The 18,381-nt window shown below is 39.6% G+C and overlaps 1 protein-coding gene across 2 annotated transcripts in view; it reads left to right on the top strand.

Moving 5' to 3' along the window:
- Nucleotides 1-18,381, top strand: part of tbl1xr1a (tbl1x receptor 1a) — a 60,738-nt gene that overhangs the window by 24,534 nt on the left and 17,823 nt on the right. The window contains exon 1 of one of the 2 annotated variants that reach the window (XM_007888954.2): nt 1,791-1,810. The exons of the other annotated variant lie outside the window; for it this stretch is intronic. The gene's annotated coding sequence lies outside the window, so the exon portion shown is untranslated. Of the gene's footprint in view, nt 1-1,790; nt 1,811-18,381 lie in introns of those variants that run through there. 2 annotated transcript variants of the gene reach the window in all.

The following is an 18,381-nucleotide window of genomic DNA, read 5'->3' as shown; positions in this document are numbered from 1 at the left end:
TAAATGTAGATACCAGCATTTTGTTTCTTGTGAGGAGGAGGGAGAATGCAAAACTACATTTCTGTTTTTAAATAAAAGGCCTGAGATTTTGCTGATTGAGTATTGAATTGAAGTGATTGACCTCGGTGTTTGCTATTATAAAGTTATTTTGGTCATTTTGTTTCGGCTGGTGATTACCAACTGGAAAGGCTTTGTTTAGCCTCATTTTTTGGCATGTTAAAATGCTTAATAGCATTTCATATGTTAATTTATGCAAGCAATAATTGCTGTGAATGGTGTGTGCAATTATTTTTGAATATTTTGTATTAAAAGTACTTTAATGTTTTTAATGCATTCTGTGCAGTCAACCATAATTGTGCTTCAGTGTAAAACCATTCTCTTCTTGTATGTTACCTGCTCAGCTTTAGTGTTCTTGCTAATTAAGTATGTGATGCCTTATTTACATTGTAATTGCAATGGAATTCAAACCATTGCTACTTAAGCGAGAGACATCTTGACAACGTGAAAGGTGCTATGTCATCAATAACAACAATATCATACGCAATGATTATTATAATCCAGTATCTTCATGATAATCTGGATCAACGTCATTGTAGGGTCCAGATAATGTGCTGCATTGCATGTGCACTGCAAACTACTAAGTTTCGAAATCAGTTATATATGAAGTTTCATATATGGCAAAATTCACTTGCGCATCTGTGAATCTCACTGCAAAAGGGGTTAGTAGTGGCAAGAATGTTTTATGTGCAACTGCTATATAGTAGATTATTAAACGTTACTAAACTTGTTGTGATAATACTGAACACACGGGGATAGAATTATATGGTGCTCCTTTAGCTTCTATAACAATTAAATTTACAAATTGCTGTTCCAAATTAGTTTCCAACCAGTAGCGATAAGATGAAACCTTGCTCTTGTGGTGTAGGTAGAGAAGCATAAGACGAATGTTAATTTTTTACGGAATAACTTGAGGTGGGAAAGATTTGTTGAATGTGAACGATTTTCACAACTACCAATGCATGCACCTAATACCCCAAGTCAAGTGAAGAGGTTAGCTTTATGCAGCTCATGCCTGTGTGGTAATGAATTAATGGGATAAAGCTTCAGTTCATAAACAAGTAACAATAGTTGAAATGTTTAACTTCTAAATTTTGACTGTTTTGTGAGTATCACTTTGCTATTCCAAGGACATGGTCGCTGGAAAATTAGTTTCATGGGATGATTGCAGGAAAGATTTAAAATGACTTAATTTCAATATTTTGTTTCTTGAACATGTTTATTTGTGGAGCCCTGTAGCTCAGGGGTTAGAGCACTCGCCTCGCAAGCGAGATATCTGAGTTCTATTCCCGCCGGGGCGAAATGTTGGGCCAGTTTCCTTACCCCACACGCCTCGGTTTACCTAGCAGTAAGTAGGAACCCGGTTGTTAGTCGATTGGCGGATCGCTTTATTATTAAAATATAATAATTATTTGGTCATTCAATCCACGACTGGGCCACTGCTGTGCGCAATTGGCTGCTGCGTTTCACCCATAAAATATATGCAGTCAATTTACCGTACAGTATATTCTGTGGAGCGCTTTGAGACGTCTAAAAGACGTGAAAAGCGCTATATCAAATGCAAGGATTATTATTGTTTAATTTTGCATCAAAACATTTAGCAACTTATTTTTCAATTGCAGGGGATTCTTAGTATAGGATCCATATTTATCAAGTTCTTTACCTTGGTACAGGTGTTGTAAAGTTTTGGAATACTGAGAACATTACATCTTGAGTTAGACCTGGAGCTTTACATTGTCAGTGGCTGCAGCTGGTGAGTCAACTTGTTTTACTTGTCTGATTGGCTATAGATACAAGTGTAATATTTGGTGCACCAGAAACTTGCAGTGTGGTTTTCTGTGAAGCGACTTTTATCAGTTTCCAAGAATAATTTAGCTACCACGGAGCTGTGCTACCATATTGCCCATTTCCGATTTATAGCTGATAAAAAAAAATCTGTACTTATTTTTAGTTTTCTCCAAATTGAGAAATTATTTTCTGTTTTTTAAAAAAATCCCTTTGAACCACAAAATTACCCAGATGCAGCAGAGTGCTGGAAAAAACACAGGTTATAAGATTGCCACCAACGTTGGTTCCTATGAAGCTGCTTGTAAAATAGTAAATCGTCTATTTTCATAGTTGCTGCAGAAAATCCCTCCAAAATTGATAAAATAAATGCTTTATCTAGCAAGTTAAAAAAAGCTTAAGTTGGCAACTGGTAATGTAAGCTATTTTGAATCCTAGTTTTGACGCTGGTTTGTTGAGGAGATTTGATTAAGGATGAACATTAGCAGAATTAGCAGTAGTAATTCTTGCATTTGATATAGTGCCTTCGAGACGTCACAAAGCACTTCACATAATGCTTTCATTCTGTGCGTTTTTTCATAGCAAGAACAATATTTTAGAAATAGAAACTTACTACTATGACGCCTTTGCATCTTTTGCCGGTTTTTATTTGCACTGTTAATTTCTACCTCTGCTAATGACAGAGAATCTTCATTAAACCGTTAAGCGTTGTGATCTGTATAACACGACATATCATAAGGCTTTTCCCTGTGTTTTTGTTTGAGAGCGAGCATTGGATAAGGTTTCCAGGCCTCATCCCTGTTTTTAAAAAAATCCTGTAGGAAAAATTGGTTCATCAGCTTTTTTTTGTCAGAATAAACAACATCTGTTTCTTTTTATACTTGGCTTCTGACTGGAACAGTAGGAAATGGCATGAGTGGGCATTGACTGAAATGTAAGCCTGATTATTGTAGGAAAGCTTTAGCGATGTAGAATCCTATTACTACTGGTCTATGTTATACTGTTTTGAAATGGAATGCTCTACCCTTTGCATTGCAACATAACCTTGCCAAATGTAAACACTTCTGAACCTATTCTCTCTAATACAGGGCTTGGGCATCTCTATTGCTGTTTTGGCTGAGAGGAACTAACTCAGCAAGTCTGGGAATTATATTTGGGATACTAATGCAAATCCATATTCAGTTTCATACTGGGCGTGGTTTTACGAACTGAGTCATTGAGGGAGCACTTTCAACGTCTGATTATGGCCTTCAGATTTCTAACTCTGCAAAGCAAAATCTTATAGATCTACATGACTGGATATTCCGATAAATTTCTAAATACGATTCCCTGCTTTTTAATCTTCCATTCCTCCCTGCCCCTCCATCCAAACATTCTGGTGAAGTCCACAGGGCACCTAAATTCAAAGCTGACTTGCATTCTCAAGGCACTTCATAACTGGATCTCCCTTTATGTCTGATTTGTTTCCATTATAATCAATATTTTGTAGATAACAATCTATAATTCCCCAAATCACATTTTGACTTTTTTTTAAAAAAAACACAAGAACTATATTCCATTTGTGTATGAACCCTACATTTAATGAATAGCAAAATTCCTTCAGCCACAAATCTGTACTTCTGGCCTCATTACCTGAATTTTTTTGAATGTGCTCTATTTTGTCTCGATAACTCATAAATATTCAAGCACAGTGAGTTGTTTTTAAGGTATTGTTTACTGACCCTTCATTTTCGGTCGTGTAAAAATACGGTGCAGTTAAAATAGTTGTTATATGGTTTGCCTTTTACCTGTAAAGGTCCCAGTTGTTTTTTTCTGTTATTGCCTTCTAGTTTATGCTATTCACGTAACTCGTGCACTGATTGCACAAATAATTGTTCAGTTGTTGAGCACAGACAATGAATATGTTTAAGGTAATTCCTGTCATGGATGGGGGGAGGGGAGGAGAGTGAGATCGGATCTCAGCCTGATCCGTCCTCACTTCGTGCCCACGTTCACCCTGTTCAGCAGGTGTCACTGAAGAGTTATCAATAGCAGGAAATCTAATGATTCTTTGAATGCTGAGGGCAATTTGAACTCCCTTGCTGCCACCGTGGCTGAGATCAATTAATGCCTCACAGACTGGGAATCGATCCTCAGGCTCTGGGTTTGTTTCGCTCACTTGAACGAGGGTTTTTCCAAAGCAGCCAATCAAGGAACCATATATTCTTCCTATTTTGAGCATACTTGAACAAGTGCTATTCTCTTCCAATTTATTTTGTTTCAATATTTTTTAAGATAAAATTGAGCACAGCTTCTGCTGCTTGGGTTTAGACGAGACTGGCATTTTAACCTGTGATGTGGTCTACATAGATCAGTTATTGGCTTTTGCCTTCTAGCTTGCCTTCTAATTTATTGTTACCTGTTTAAAATCTGTGATACTGAATTCTGACATCCCGTTCAAGCAACCCTATGTTGACCCGGTGCTTAGAACAGATGCAAGCTTGTTTTAGACACATTGGGATTTATCGTTGATTTTGGATAGAATGGTAGGGAAACATTGAAGCCTGTTAGTTGGGATGTCTTTGTTTCATGCAACACAAGCTGTTCTTTGTTCATGTCAAAGTAGAGTTAAAAAATATTATTCTGTGCTCTTGATTTATCACATAATAACCTTGGTGTGGAGAATGTTCATTTGATGTTCTTCCTTACTACCTAATGAGACCGAGCCTTCCGCTCCCCTCTCGACTCTCTACCCCCTCCTCGCTCCCTCCCTTCCCTCCCCTAACCATTTCCCCCCCACTGCTCGGGTCCTGACCCAACTGTACAGCGCTTTGGGACGTCCTCCCGACGTGAAAGGCGCTCTATAAATGGAATCTTGTTGTTGTTGTTGTTGAGACAACGGGGAACCTTATTCCTCCCCCAACAATACTGATGTGTAACTTCAGTAATGCAGACGTTGGGATTACTTCGCTTGGTATAACCTATTTCAAGTTTTCAAGAAATACAAATCAGTATTTTTATCATTAATTCTAGAAGGGTTGGTAGTTGGTAGTTCAAACCTGAAACCTTGGGCAAGTTTCCTTACTCCACACGCCTGATAATAATCTCTCAAGAAAAAAAACAGTAATAATTTGGTCACTCAATCCACGACAATATTCATTGTGCTCAATCGTGGAACCTTATGTGACACTGCTTTGCGCAATTGGCTGCTTCGCCCACAAAATATACAGTCAATTCATTTTATGGTCAAGAGTGGAGCAATGTGAAGTCGGGTGGTTGTTGGGCTTGAGAAGCTGTAGTTTATGGCTAATCATCACTGGTGCTGAGCGTTAGCGTACAAATGTTCTGCCTGCCATGGCATGTGGGAAAGTAGTTGCAGTTGAGTAGTTAGTTCACATTACATAGATTCTATTATCTATGTGTGGGAGAAAGTGTACTGTTAGCCACACAGGTTTTGTAGAAATTATATGAACAATATTCCTTTAGTTTAATGTACAAATATGAAACCCAGATTCTAAACTAGGTTCTGACAGCATGTCTGCACGGAGAGGGATATTGGGTATACCACCAGCCGACTGCAAGGTTCGAAGCAAAGCATTCATTATACCGATAGCTCTGCATTTGTCAGAAGTGCAACCTTTATCAACTATTATAATGTGACTCGTGAGTCCATAGAGTGGCTACTAGCTTAATGATAATAATTGATAATTAGTTCTATAACAGTTTCAATCTTGTCTTCTCATTCTCTGCGCTTTGTTTCCATCAACGGCTTCTCCTGCCCTTGTGCCATCACCTGTTTTACGATCACAGCTTTCTCCCTGAGGATCAACATACAACATTACAGGAATGTCTTAGAAACATTTTCTCCAAGTACATGTATAATGGCTTTGCAACCTATATAATTCAAATGAAAGCCAGCAACAACTAGCTGCTCAGGGTCCCTCTGTGTGTGTATTTTATTGTGATTAGAACTGGTTTGCTGTAAATAATGATTGTTGCACAATAGTTGGTTGTTGCACTGAATGCCCACCACCCGCCCCTGCTGTAATAGTTTCAAGAGTACTTTGAATTGTTTCTTGTAAGAATGTGCTTAACAATTCATGGCTGATAAGCTGCTCAAGGAGATGATGGCAACATTAACGTCTTGAGGGATAGATTATTAATTGTACAATGATTGTCTGATACTAGGGAAAGTGTCAGGTGCTGTTTTAAGTACACTGTAAACCCGAGTTAAAGAGTCCTGGCATGAAAAGCTTTCAGTCAGTCAGGTAAATTGGAATCACCATAAAAGTTCCCAAGGATATGATTTGAAGACCTTGTGCATTTAGTTCGTGGAGTCATGGAACCTAATGAAGAGTTTATCCCCCGTAGAAAATTAATGTTCTTCAAAGAAATACAAACCACCTAACATAGGTAGTGTTATTTTTGCAACATAAATTAGCTTCTCTGGAAGGTGGGCCTGCAATATCAATTAGAATAAACACAAAGTCCTGTAATATCAGGGCTTCATGTTTATTGTACAATTGTTTTAAAAAAATAGATGTCATAATATTTTTGTGTTCTAAACATCATGCCACTACGTGGAGTTGGATTCCACTTGGTTCATTAAAACTTTATTTACATCTGATAAACCCTACTGCTTTTCTTTTCTTCTAATTAAGCTGCTCTATTTATAGGCAAAGTGATTTAAGCTTCTGGTAATGAAAAATAGCAGCCAAAAATAAGCCGGATATAGCCTTAGCATTTGATTTTATCAGGATTGTGGCAGTTTTTTTTGACTGGTCTCCTCGATCAGAATAAACAACTTAATTTTCCCCCAGATTGGTTTTGTCCACTAATGCATTTTTTTGAGTGATCTGGGAGGCATTGACCTGTAAACAGAGAAAATTGTTTTTTTAAAAAAAGCCTCCCATGATTTTAGATTAGCCTGGGATACCGTATTGTGTTGTGCACCAACGGTGTTTGCATTGAGCAAGTTCCTGATGGGTTGTTTAGCTTGGCTCAGTGGCTTTCCCCTCCCTGTGGAAGCCAGTTGAAATTGAAGTTGTTCAATGAAGTGGCACAGGTTGGCACGAGTGCCTTCCTCTTTTCCCTACTCTAAAGCGGAAAGTACATGGTGTCTATCTAGTGAGGGGCCAAAAGAGGAAAGAGAATCACCTCTCCACGTGGTGAGCGAGGTGGCGAGTGATGCCTGATCACGTGGAGAGCGAAGGGGGACCCTTTACTGCTGTCACACTTACCGGCCTTGTAGAAGAAGACTACACAGTGCTCCATGAGAGACAATCACGGCAACCCAAGTCCCGACTAATGTATAGCTCTTGAACACAAGCTGTTGAAACTTTTTTGGTAGAAGGGTGCAAAATATGTGAAGCAAACTACCAGGTGGTGGAATAAGGAACTGTAAAAGGTTTTAAAGGGAACTGGACAAGTTCCTGGAAATTAAAAGGATTAAGGATCATTCGACGGTGATATGGATGCATAGAAGGAATCTCCCATGAGCTTGAATGGGTTGGCTAATGATTGCTCCTGTCTGAAACTGCTTGTTTGTCATTAGAAGGCTGGGAAGAGGACAGTTACATTTTATTTGAAATGGTCTTTTTACGCCTATAGGAATGATTGATATTACATGTAGCAATTACTGTAATATTTTAGCAATTGCGTTGTTTCAATGCTAAGATCCTTTAATATTTAATAGCCTGTTTTAGCTGTTTCTTCTCAGCGATACTCTTTAATCGCTCAAATTCATCCAAAATGGTTTGTGTATTTTTTGTGTGATATTAGTAGCACAGGTTACATGCTGCATAGACAATCGCGACATGCGAAAGTGGCTCACTTATCTTGTGAAGCGCTTTGAGATGTTTTGACATGATTGATTTTTTCAGATGCAAGTATTTTATTATTGACGAATTGGGAAGAATTCAATGCAATAAAAAAGTCTCAGTATTTAGTGTTAAAATATGAAGGAAGTTGCCAAAAAAAGTGTAATTCTATACAAATAAATAAATACAAATATTCAGCTTTTGGTTATAATATTTAATCATAAAAATTGATCATGACTATTTAAGACAATGCTAGAAAAGATTGAAGTTTTGTGTAAAAAAGCTAGGAATGGTTAAATGTTTATAGAGTGAGGTGAGCATGAGAACAAAAGTTAGGTGGCAATTACTACAATTGGTTCGTAAAAATGGCTGGATCTACAGTGTATCTCTAGCAGGATGTAATTTATTTCCAGTTTTTTCCAATGGGAAATGGTGACTTGTCCAAGATTAGATTCATCTAGATTAGGATTGTTTTCTTCTGGAAAATTCCATTTATTTTACGCCAAACGTGCTTCAAATTGCCACAGATAGATGTAGACTAGTTACATAAATCAAGTCAATGGAGGTGAGAATGGATTGCAAACATTGCACAGTTGCTATTGTCTTCAGAGAACCTGAATTAGGCATACGACTTGTATGAACTTTGTCGAACATATCTAAAACAAGAGGAGAGTGCTTGTACTGCTTAAAATTATACTGTTACACATAGTCTTTCATATCACGTTCTAGTTTTAAAATTAAATAAATGGAGCACTTTCATCAAAAATAAATTCTGTTCATCTACTTTTCTTTTTTGTGTAATGAAGGCTTGGAAATATTGCAGACATGTCAGTAAAATATTTATTTATGCAATACAGTATTTGTATTGGAAGTGCAGTTAGAATTACGAGGAATCTGCAGATCTCATGATTAATTTTTGAAGATTAATATTCAGTGCAAAGTGCAGAAAACAACTATGATAATAATCTGCCCTTGAGTCTTAACCTATTTTATTCTTATAGACTGGTGTTTAAACAGAACATTAGCTTTGCACCAATTATTTAAACCATTTCGATATGATGGGGAAAAAATGTCAGAATCTTTAAGTCATTTGAACACGTGAGATCTCCTCCTGGCTGGTTATGTTGGTTTGAGGCAATAACACGTGGTTGTACTCTGCTCTTATTTATGTTGTAAGTGCCCAAATCCTGACGCGTTGCAACTTTGAAGATGCTGACAGCTCCTTTGATCTTTATTTAAAGAGTACAGTAAACCGATTCTGATCTATTATGGTTGTTGGATTTTTGTATCCCTGTGATTGGAACAGGAGAATTTGTCAGATTATCATTGGAGTAGAATTACGTCAACTGTCTGCGAGAGGGGACTATAGTGCGACGGAACGTTTAGTTTCAATTCATGTGGGAAATGGACGTCTGGGAGTCAGTGCAAGGAAGCAATCTAAATAGGTGTTTGGGTGTTGGCCTTGAAATATCAAAAAGGAAGTTTCAGTTGTTGGTTACACCCAAGGATTTTATTTTCTGTTGCCTTAATGAGCACCATCTAAAAGCATTTAGTAAACTATTTTTGCATCAGATAAGTTGTAGATTTCTGTCATAATAATATTTTTTAAAAAAGTGATTGGCTCCGTTTGATTGGCATTGAGCAATTGGAGGAACCTGTTTCCCTCATTGTCTCTCAGTTCACCACAGCAATGTTGCTGATAACACAGATACAAACATGACTTTTCTCAGTGGTTAAGATGCCTCATCTCAAGACAATGCATCCAGACAGTAAAGTGATAGCATTCTACAATTTAAGTTTGAAATTCATAATTTTGACTTCCTCCAAATAAAAACTGAGTTGGAATGATGTAACATTAGATCAATGTCCAGCTGTCCAATAATTTTTGTTGGTGGAACTGAAGAATGTTTCAAGACCAGAAAGCTGTGTTCCTATCCTATGACCCTAAAACTAAGAAAAATATGTTAAAGGTCATTGATTTTCCATGACCATACTAGAAATAATGATCTGATTATAGATTTTTGGAACTTAGTAACTTATGTCTCTCCCTTTCTTCCCCCCCCTCTGAATAAAACCTGTTTTATAAAGCTAAATGTAGAAGGAACCTTTACTTAATATGTCATCAGGTAATTTAAAGTAATAATAATAATCCTTGCATTTGATATAGCACCTGACTGTTTTGTGTGTGAACGGATGCCAAATATACAGCGATAACTGACCAATCAGCTATATCAGCAGAGTCTAGGCTTTACCAGCAATCTTACTTCCTACAGTATTTGACTTTGAAAACAATCAGAATCTATTGCAGCTCGTTTTAGATGTGGCACCTTTTTTTAAACAGTACATGCAAAAATATGTATCAGGAGAAATACCAGTGTGGATTTTTGGTTGAACAGCGTGGGTGGATGGACAGATATTGCTATCTTTAAAGAAATACCATGGATGTACTCCTATTATTTTTCATCCAAGTATTCAACAAAAGTAAATTGAAGGGATGATTTTCTATAGACTTCTTACTGTGCTGTTGTGCCTTTGTGAATTTGTGTTTGGAGTTCAGACTCGGAATAAAGAGAATAAAAGTTTCACAGCATGTTCAAAGTAACCCTACACCCAGCTGCCCAATGGTTAAGGGGATTATAGAATCTTACGATATAAATGATAAAATGAAATGGCTGTGATCTTGCCTGATTTGTATTACTGTTTTAAAAAAATATTAACCCTTATAATAAATAATCCTTGCATTTGATATAGTGCCTTATCACATCTTCGAGACGTCTCAAAGCGCTTCACAGGATATGCTGTAAAACAACAACAAAATACTCACTCCAGTATACAAGCTGCAGAGCCTTTCATATCAAGAGGACGTCCCAAGGCGCTGAACAGTCAGGGGTTCAGGACCCGAGCATGGGGGAGGGGTGAGGGAAGGCAGAGAGGAGGGAGGGCGACCAAAGGTAAGATTGAAGAGGAGGGTCTTGAGACCGACCTTGAAGGAGGCGAGGGAGGAAGCGAGGCAAAGAGACCGTGGGATGGAGTTCCAGAGTGTGGAGGCAGGGAGACATGGAGCAGGCCGGAGCCTGATGAACGGAGTGAGCGGGCAGGATGGTATGGAGTCAGCAGGTCAGAAAGGTAGGAGGGGGCAAGGCCATGGATGGCCTTGAAAGTGAGGACGAGGATCTTGAATTCGATCCACTGGGCGATGGGGAGCCAGTGGAGTTGGGCGAGGGTGGGGGTGATGGGGTCGCTGAGCCATGTGCGCGAGAGTATACAAGCTGCAGCGTTTTGGATGATCTGCAGCTTGTGAAGAGAAGATTTTGGAAGGCTAATTAGGAGGGAGTTTCCATAATCGAGCCATGATGTGACGAATGCGTGGGTGAGGGTTTGGGCAGCCTGAGGGGTGAGGCAGTGACGGAGTGAGGTTGAGTGTGCAGCCGTGGATGCTGATGCTGCCAGTGCCCGAGGTGCAGAGGCGCTGGCGCGAGCAATCAGGAGGGCCTCGGTCCTACTGTAAAGTGAATTGACTGTATTTTGTGGGTGAAATGCGGCAGTCAATTGTGCACAGCAGTGTCCCACAAACAGCCATGGAGTGAGTGACCAATTTTATTTTGGGGGTTGTTGGCCACGACACCGGGAGAAAGTTGCTTCTCTTTTCGATTAGTGCCATGAGATCTTTAACGTCCTCCTTTACAGGCAGACGGGACCTCAGGTTTAACGTCTCATCCGTAGAATGGCACTTCTGACAATGCAACTGCATTTGGAGTATCGTCTTAGACTGTGTAATCCCACGTGAAGCTTGAACCCACAACCTTCTGACTTGGAGGCGAGGGTTGTTTTTCCTTCTGTGTTCCAGCCGTTACTAGCCGTGATTTCCACACACCACCATTGAGTGAAAAGTCAATGCACCGACCTGTAAGACTGCGGGTGAAAGGTTGGGCAAAAAAGGTTGCAGCTTGTGAAACACATATGGAAAAAAATATATGATGTGAAATAATTTCTTCAGCAGGAAATTTGACAACACAATGATATAGTTCATTAAAGATTATAGTCTTGAAGCATTTAAGTCAAAAGGGCTAGATTGATTTCAGTTAACATTCAGCCCGCATGGATTCTGCAGGCAGATTTTTAGCATTCGCCTGTAATGAAGATCAGTGCCCAGAAGCCTGTAAACTATTGGATTTCACATGAACTCGAATAACCTGACTTGTACTACTGGCGATCAGGCACAGTCATGATTGGAGAATCATTCCTTCTTGAGTTAAGCCACATTGCTGGTTGATCTTTATAGTTGGTAACTGATTGTTGTGGTAGCTGTCGCTGCTTTTAGATTTTCCTTATTTGTTTTGCAGTTTCCAGCCTATTCCTCCTGTTTGTGTGGTCCATGTGTTGGGCTCGACAATAAGCTTGTTTTGTAATGGAGGCTTGGTGCATTAAATCTTAAATCTTTGTGCAGCGTGTTCCCATCTGACTTCGGTGAAAGATTTTCTCCTGCTCTGAATGAGCAAATATGATTCTAAAATTGAATTTTGGATTCCCGAATGGCATTTTATATTAAAACCAGAAACATTTTGAAGAAATTGCTGTGCTCCCTTTTTTCTAAGGTAGCTTGTTGCAGTGAGCACATCTACTTGTTGTGGATTGGATGTTCTATGTATTTAATAATAATCCTTGCTTTTGATATCGTGCTTTGTTGATACTTTGAGAGATCTCAAAGCGCTTCACAGGATATACTGTAATCTACTTTGCTGATGACACTTTTTCTGTGCATACATCTGTCACTGTCCAAACTCATGCAGGCTAATTAACTGAAACATGATGAGAAAAAAATTATATAAATTGAAAGTACAGTATTTCATCATAGGTTGCAACAAGCTCAAGCAGATCTTGATCTAAACCCAGAAGCAGCTTGAATTGCTATCGACATTATCACAGTAAGTGCTATCGGCTGATTTATAGTCTTGACGTTAAAAAAGTTAGATATATGGGCTCTTCTAGTGAACTCAGCAAGGATTATCTAGTGAAGCTCTGGACAATAGAGACTAGGACGACCCTTGTTCTACACTGTTAATTGATCTCAATTCAGGGCAGTCCAGAGTTTGGCTTCTGGGCTACAGTTTCCCCATGGAAGGGAAAATGGGGCACGATTCCTGATTGCAGTCCAGCAACTGCACATGTGTGGACAGGATTGGGCTCGGCTGTAATGACCCCTGGGGTGTTATTTGCCTTCCAGTTTTCACCGTCGGTGCTTGCATTTGGATAGTAGCCGCTTGGACAAGGTGGAGCATGACCAACACAAGAAAACTAGGCAGGAAAAAACTGAAGGCATTTTGTACACCATCATAGATACTTACGTTCTACAGCTAACTCATTGCTATGCAAACAATTTTGTAATTTTTAAGGCAGACAATTTAGTATTTTTGTTTGTTGCTTTCAACGCATTTATAGGCAGATATACCTATACTTAATAATAATAATAATAATAATAATCCTTGCATTTGATATAGCACTTTTCACGTCGGGAGGACGTCCCAAAGCGCTTCACAGAACACACTGTAAAGTGAATTGACTGTATATTTGTGGGCGAACGCGGCAGCCAATTGCGCACAGCAATGTCCCACAAACAGTCGTAGATTGAAAATGACCAATTTAATTATTGTTTTTTTTTTTGGAGGGATTATTATTAGGCGTGTGGAGTAAGGAAACTTGCCCAAGGTTTCGCCCTGCCTGGAAATTAACCGAGCTTTAACAAGTAAACTGATAGTTTGGGTGTGGGGGGGCATTGGTCACACTAACAGCTGCTCGCTCTGTGCACTCAGTGGATGTTGGTGTAGGTCTTCCAGGCACTGTGCTCCCTTGTGACCACGGAAGACCTTCGCATAACTTGCCACCCTCCGAATGGGAGGATGACCTAATGCATGTTCAAAGAGGAACATCTTGAGACGGGCCTCGGAGAGGGCAAAGGAGAAGGGGCTCCAGGATGGAATCCATGGGGTGGGGGCAGAAAGGCTGAAGGCTCGACTGCTGATGGTGGGCAGACAAGGCAGTGGAGATTGGAGCAGAGCAGAGGGAGCGGGCAGGTCAGGGTAAGATAAATTGCTAGAAGTTGCCAAGCAGGTCGTCTGTCCTTCAGAATCCTGTGTTTGAGTGAACTTCTCAAACATTCTCACCGCAAACACAAAAATTAGCTGACTTTAGTGTTTTACTGTCATATCCAATTTTCGCTGAATAGTTGTAATGTAGACTGGACACCAGAAAATCAATCTTCAGATGTAGTAATGTGCCAAATGAGGAATAAAAAACTGTGTTGCAGTTATTGGTACTGTACATTGTACTTAATTGCAGAATGTCTAGACCAATGATGATGTATTTTAAAACTTGAGCTGTCATCATGTTTCCTGAACTTTTTTTTCACAAGGCAGGTTCCTTTTGGCAGTCGTCCCAAACTTTTGGCAGTTCACCTCAAACTTTTCCTATAGATCACACTTCTTGTTCTTCCTCTTCTCCCCCCCCACCCCCACCCTCCAACCTTGTGACTTTTCTTGCATAAATACTTGTACATTGAGGGAAAAATTACAGACATAATGAAACTTTTTTTCTTTTTTTCCATGAGCAGAGTTGTTATGTAAGACTATTGCCGCAGTATTTATCTCCAGTTGCTTTTATCGCGGCCGTTTTTTTCTGATTTTCATACTTGTCTGTTGCTGATTCTTCATCCTCATGTGAGAGGAAACTTTATAGCCGAGCATGAATTTTGGCGGATGGCTATAAATTGGCAATGTGTATAGAACTGCACGTTCCAGATCCTGTCGAGTGATTTCAAAATATTCAAAACAATGACAAATAAATCACTAAAGCCTTTAAGAACCGTTTTAGTGGTGCGTAATGTATGGAAAAGAGCACTCGTGGAACAGACTTGCTGAAAACTATTCGAGATTGCTGGATTAACCTGTAAAACAAAAACGAGCGGTAGGCTGGTCCTAGCTGGACAAGCAGCGGGAAACCTGCCAGATGGTCCTGTCAGTGGCCAGTTTTACAGCTTTAGCCAGTTAATCTCCAGCAATATCTATCCTACAGCCCACTCTGGGGTGCTCAGGCCTGGCTCTTCCCTACGTGCGTCTACTCTCTGGAATTACGTAATGCAGGGCGCTGTCCTCCAGGGAGAGAGTGTGCATTCTGTTTTAGATATAGCGTAGGTGGCACGATATGTGGAATTAATTCCCTCTTATTTGAATATTCAAGCATGGTGCAACTAGCATCTAATTTTCCTGCTAACTAATACACGAACAATCAGTCATAAATTGACGATTGAGTAACTGTAGAAAGAATCCAGGCTGCTATAAAGAAAGGCGGATCACAACATTTGCAAGTAATCTTTATGTAATTAAGTGTTTTCTCTGAGTCAGAAGATTGTGGGTTCAAGATCCAAATTTTCTTTTATCTTGTACCAATAATGTGAAGTGTACACAATTCCTTAACCCCAATTTGTCAAGAAAGGCTCTCAGAACATGTAACGATGGATACGGTAAACTTCTAGTATGTGATTTATGTGAACTGGCAAACAAATGTGGGAATCGGCAGATAAACTGGTATTTGTCCCAATTAATTCCTCAAACATAGTGTTGTAATCAAATTCATGAACCTTGCAAACTTGTGAATAAAACTGCAGAAGTTGGTGTCTGACTGAATCTCTATATCTGGTGCCACAGTGCCATCTCGTGGCTTCTATAGGGCAAACTGCTTAGAGTTGATTATTAGTCTCAAATGCTTCTAAACTTTGGATTGAAGTTGAGCTTTCTTTTCCCCACTCATAGCCTTCTTTGACAAGTGCCCATGGTAGTTAGTTGGTAAGGACTGACTTTTCTATTTTAAGTGGCTACAGAGGTCACAGGGATCAGCTGTGCTGGTATTCTGATGCAGTCTCTGATCAGTTTAGCAAAATAATTTAACACCGTGTAGTTCACAGGCAGGAAATTTGTATTCACAAAATACAGTTGTATGGTTATAAATTCTACCATTCTATTTTTTCAATCGCAAATACGGTGCAATGTCTGGGACAGTGTGCAAAACAGAATAATTGCAAATTTAAATCGCACTGTCAGAGCTGTTTTAACAGCTTGCTTTTCTTGGCACTTGCTAACATGAATGGACGGCTGCCTGAAGCAACGCTTGTTTTAGCTGTAACAGAAAATGTATTGCATTTCACTTACCAGGTTTAACCCAGTTCTGAACCATTACAGGAAGCTTCTTAACTTGTCCTTCCTGATGTAACCTGGCCAGGGTTGCAGCAAAGAACCGTGGATTCTAAAATAATCAAATATTGGATTCCAGTTGGATTTTTCACATCAGTTTGGTTCTGCTTATTGCCTAAATATTCTGACTACTATTTGCTTACAGAAGCGGACTGAACTTGCTGATATCATGAAAGCGTTCATACCTAAGATAAACAAGATTTATTTTGTATTTTCCCAGTGTGCATTGTCCTCCAGTAATGTTGATTAATTTGTGTACCTTTATGAAGATGGAACCATATTAAACACTAGAGTGTAACTTCTGAGTTAAACTCTCATGTTTACAATAGCAATTGATCATGTAGTATTGTAATCACAGTAGTTGCCAATGCTACCTATGCATGTAATTGCAAAGTACAACGTGTGTGTGTGTGTGTACATAGTGGAGATCAAACTTAGCACAAGTTATGGATTTACTTTACCTATTAGACATCGAGTGTCCTATTTTTGACACAGAAATACTGTATGGTAAACGTTCAATCCTAGGAGAAGGGATTAAATGTGTCTGGGCAGGAAGTTTCAGTAAATAATAATAATAATCCTTGCATTTGATATAGTGCTTTTCACGTCTGGAGGACGTCCCAAAGCGCTTCACAGTACACACTGTAAAGTGAATTGACTGCATATTTGTGGGCGAACGCGGCAGCCAATTGCGCACAGCAATGTCCCACAAACAGTCGTAGATTGAAAATGACCAATTTATTATTGTTTTTGGGTTTTGGAGGGATTATTAATAGGCTCTGTGTGGAGTAAGGAAACTTGCCCAAGGTTTGGCCCTGCCTGTAAAACTCATTGTGGCTTCCTTTCTCATTCTGTTGTCAGTCAACAACAACAACTTGGATTTATATAACGCCCTGGATTTATATAACGGGGAGGGGGGGGGGCGAGAGAAGGTGACCAAAGGCGCGGTCGAATAGAAAGGTCTTCAGCAGAAATTAAGAAGGGAGGGGGCGAGGCGAAGGGTGTGAGGAAGGCAGTTCCAGAGCCTCGGGGCGCAGTTGCTGAAGGCACGGCCGCCGAGGGTGGAGCGGAGGACTCGGTGGACGAGGAGGAGGTCAGACCCGGAGGGACGAATGCAATGGGTACTGTTTTGAGGAGAGAGGAGGTCAGAGAGGTCGGGGGGTGCAGAGGAGTGCAGGGATTTGAATACAAGAGTGAGGATCTTGAAATCAGTCACTCTGCCTTGGTCTTGTTCCTGAACTTTCACGCTTTCTCCCCTCCTTCCCCCCCTCTCTTACTTTCACACACATCTTGGGTCAGTGTTACACTTGTTTGTTTACTTTTAAGCATCCTGTGGGTCTCTTTAGTTTCATTATTTTATCATCTCAGATCTTCATTGTTTCCTTTTTTTCTGTCTCCTTGGCTTTCTATATACATGTGTCTCCCAACTGGACATGACCAACCTGAATTTGTCACTCTTGTTTACTTCCAATGCTTCCAACTATTTGAACAGCTGCACCATGAATTTTGCTGTGGCAAAATATTTTCCCTACAGATGCGAACTTTTAAACGCGTGCTTTAACTAGTGTTTGTTTAAGCTAAGATTTTCCCACTTCCGAGCTTAAATTCACGCCCTAAGGAAATTTTGTTCCTTGACCCTTTTGATTGTATAATTGCCTCTCAAACAATTTGTGCTCATACGCTGCATCAGTGGTATTGACTTAGAAGACGATTACTTTTAAGAGCAGCATTTAGAATAAAGAGCAGGGGAACATATATGACTGCTGTCTCTCAACTGCTTCAATAGCTGGCGGCATCGCTGTTTAGAAAGTGTTCTCTATATATGATCTTAATAATAGCTCAAACCCTCGCGGTTGTAAATGTTGATGAGATTTGTAACTTCTCTGACTTTGTGCATGACTGGATCATCCTGCGTTTAGTTTCTCTCTGTGATTCGCTCTGTGTGCTTTTGCCCTCTCCTCTGCGAGACTTGGTTGTTTCTGGGACCCGTAGTTAAAACCAAAAGTCATTTAAAAAAAATCTAATGGGCAATTGTGTTCATTTTCATTGTTTTCTAAAATGTTTGATTTTAAAAAAATCCTATTGTCAGTTAAACTATGGTATTTTTTCCCCCAAACTGATCTTGTGACTTTTGTTTTGAGAAATAAATTAGAAGATGGACAGTGCCACCTCGTGGCTGTACTGTGCAAAGGGGTAGTAACAAGTGTACCTTTGATTGGTGGATAGCAATCTTTAATTGCTATTGTATTTGTACTTGATTGTCACCTGTAAATGATATTTCTACAGGTAACGCGCGGATAAATGATGTACTTGAGAATTTCTAAAGAATCCAGCTCCCTTTACATGCCGCACAAAACAACAACAAACTGGCTTTATACAGCTATAGCGCCTTTCGCACCGGGAGGACGTCCCCACAAAACCTACCATAATCAGGATTTACCTGTCCCCTCCACCCATCCATTTCAGATCAGTGATGATCTTATAAAAATGGCAGAACA

The sequence above is a fragment of the Callorhinchus milii genome, unplaced genomic scaffold (genome assembly GCF_018977255.1).
Source record: "Callorhinchus milii isolate IMCB2004 unplaced genomic scaffold, IMCB_Cmil_1.0 Scaffold11, whole genome shotgun sequence".
NCBI classification, from domain to species: domain Eukaryota; kingdom Metazoa; phylum Chordata; class Chondrichthyes; order Chimaeriformes; family Callorhinchidae; genus Callorhinchus; species Callorhinchus milii.
The sequence above is the reverse complement of the archived record's forward strand: the minus strand, read 5'-3'. Positions and strand labels throughout refer to the sequence as shown.